Below are 3108 nucleotides of genomic sequence, written 5' to 3'. Positions count from 1 at the left end.
GCATTTGTTTTATATAGAATAATAAAATAATATTATATAGAATAACAACATAGAATATATAAGAATAATAATAGTATTATATAAGAATAATAATAGTATTATATAAGAATAATATAGAATAATATTATATTATATAGAATAATAAAAAATATTAGTTTGCCATAAAAAAAAATAACAAAATGGCCTTGAAATAACATTGAAAACGCCGACGCATTAAAAAAATAGCAATACCATTTGATTCTCTATTCGATATACTGAAGGGCATGTGCCAGTTCGTTTTTTTTTTAAATCACGTGTCTACGAGATTTTTTACAATCTCAACTTAAGTTGGATACGTGTTATTCGTGCTTCGGTTTCTTACTTAGTATTCCGACACCTTCGGTCCACTACAAATTTAACGCTTTGCACTCGAGTGGTGACTCAGAGGCACCGCTAAAATTTGTTACATCAGCTTTTAAGATAATTTTGATATTAACAGAGTTTACATTTAAAAAATCGTTAAGAGTGTAACCGTTGTGCGGGTCCCCAAGAGGCAATTTCATATGCATAAAATGCATTTTGTTATATAAAATAAAGATACTATAAGTTAAAATCATGATTTTATATTTACAGTTAAAATAGCTTCGAGTGCAAAGGGTTAAAATTCGAACAACGAACGTGGAATGTTTGAAGATCTTATAATAACGCAAATTTTGAGTAATTTCAAGGAGTTCCAGGAAACAAAAGGTAAATATCGATTCGTTTCTTTGATAAGAGCTCTGATAAGTTGAAAATGAGATCACAATGGATTACATTTGTTTCATTATCTATTTATTCACAAATTTATAATATTTCATATTGATTCTATGTGTCCGATTTTGTTTAATACCATCCGCAACGAGAAAGAATGCGTGAGCATAGCAAGACACCACAACAATCGCTGTCCCGTGTACACTGCATAAACACGAAGAAAGTCGGTAAAATATGTAAAACAATTGCAAATATAATACACTTACCTTTTTAGAAAATCCTTGACAATTACTTTCCAAATTTTCTAATATATTATGTCGCATAACGTCTTCGCGACTTATTATCGAAGCCATGGCAAAGCTGCCAATAAAAATGATTGCTAGAAAAACTATTAACTTCTTCATTGCTGTTAAGCGAGATTTGCTTAGATGTTCTAACTGAAAAGAAAGAAAGAGTTGCATAATATTCTAAAATGTTGGAGTATTTTATGAAAATATTTTATTGACTTTATAATTGGTTACAGTTAATTATATTTGTTATTAAATTAGTATTAGTATAGTATTAGTATTAGTAATTACTATATAATTAGTATTATTATTATATAATATATTAGTTATTATATATATATATATATATATATATATATATATAAATTTATTATTATTATATATTATATTATATATACAGTGTGTTACAAAAATATACAAACATTTTTTAAAACAGAATAAATTTTTTTCAATTGAATCAAAGTTACTCCGTAACTTATATGAATGCCGAAAATTTCATCAAAATCAGTTGTAGTTTTTATGAGCTACAGACGATTTAAGATAATTGTAGATTTTCTCATCATATGACTGATAACCGCGTGATATCTCTCAATCTCTGGAGCTTATCTCTGCGTCAATCGATTTCGATAAAATTTCCATACATAAGCTAACGAGATCTGTAAAATGCATTTTTTAAATTTTCTTTATAGGCCCAAACAAAAACGTTGTAAAAAGTTTTTAATCTTTTTATCGTCCCTACCAATTTCAATTTTTGAAAACATTTCTTTTTTGGCTATAAAAATTCATGTTGCTCGGTCCAATTTCAAAAGTTATTCTGTTTTACGAAAGTACCTGAATGATTTTGTGGCCGACTATGTATATTATAAATAGACCAGCGGATCGTTATGGCATTTTATTCAGCGATTGTGTAAAACGACGGTCAAATAAAAATGCGTTTCTTTTTATCTATCTTATCCATTTTTGCAATAAATTCATAAAATCCATTGTCAAATTATAAGTATTGGTATAAATTTTATTATGATTATATTATATACATTATTAAATAAAACAATTTTAAACGCAGCAAAATCGATTTGAAATTTTTCAAACTGTTTAATAAAAATCGACATTTATAGAAACCAGCACTGCATTCAATCGAATTATATATATATATATATATATATATATATATATATATATATATCTTATATCGAATTATATTACAATACAACGGATATAACGGATTGTTATAATATTATTATATATAATATAATTATTATAATTGTATATATAATAATTATATTATAATTATATATTATAAAAATTATTATATATTATATATAATATATATAATATTATAACAATCCGTTGCCATAGATACAATATAACACTCACCAGAGAAAGTAACAGGTATTATCTTCTTATCCACCTATTAGTGACTGATCGAACATGTTTTCGCCAGGTATTTATAGCTGAGTTAATACAAGTGTTAATCTAGTAAACACACACACACACACACACACACGCACAAAATTTGCACACAATGTCTGCATGGTCGATAAGTATCTCATTAGTAAATAGCAAGAGGACTGACTAACAAGAAAAACCTTGGAACGATTATTAATTGAAAGATAAACAATATTGGCTGGAAATCGCATAGACGTGAGAGAGTCAACGATCATTGTCTGTCCAATCTCTTTGAGATAATGCAAGGGATAATCAGAGCACAATCAGAGAATTCAAATAAAACCGATTTCAAAATACAGTAAATTCTCTCCTATTGTCCCTCAGCTTCGAAACGGAAATGGACAATATGAGAAAAGGAGATACGATTATTCGAGTCACGTGGCTCGTGGTATCTAATATTTAAAAAGTTGTATAATAATATTATATTATAAAATTATATTATATGTATATTATATATATTATATATCAATATTATATAATAATTTTATAATATAATATTATTATACAACTTTTTAAATATTAGATGCCACGAGCCACGTGACTCGAATAATCGAATCTCCTTTTCTCATATTGTCCATTTATTAGATGCCACGAGCCACGTGACTCGAATAATCGAATCTCCTTTTCTCATATTGTCCATTTATTA

The 3108-nt window shown here is 26.9% G+C and overlaps 1 long non-coding RNA gene across 1 annotated transcript; it reads right to left on the bottom strand.

Moving 5' to 3' along the window:
* Nucleotides 1–788: 788 nt before the first annotated feature.
* LOC117227346 (uncharacterized) lies at nucleotides 789–2436 on the bottom strand. Its single transcript, XR_004492055.2, has 3 exons — nucleotides 2391–2436; nucleotides 996–1166; nucleotides 789–933 (listed from the first exon to the last, which is right to left on the bottom strand). It is a non-coding gene; the product is annotated as an uncharacterized LOC117227346 (long non-coding RNA).
* Between the last annotated feature and the right edge of the window lie 672 nt (nucleotides 2437–3108).

Source organism: Megalopta genalis, unplaced genomic scaffold (genome assembly GCF_051020955.1).
Source record: "Megalopta genalis isolate 19385.01 unplaced genomic scaffold, iyMegGena1_principal scaffold0020, whole genome shotgun sequence".
Classification (NCBI taxonomy): domain Eukaryota; kingdom Metazoa; phylum Arthropoda; class Insecta; order Hymenoptera; family Halictidae; genus Megalopta; species Megalopta genalis.
This window is presented reverse-complemented; position numbering and strand designations above follow the sequence as displayed.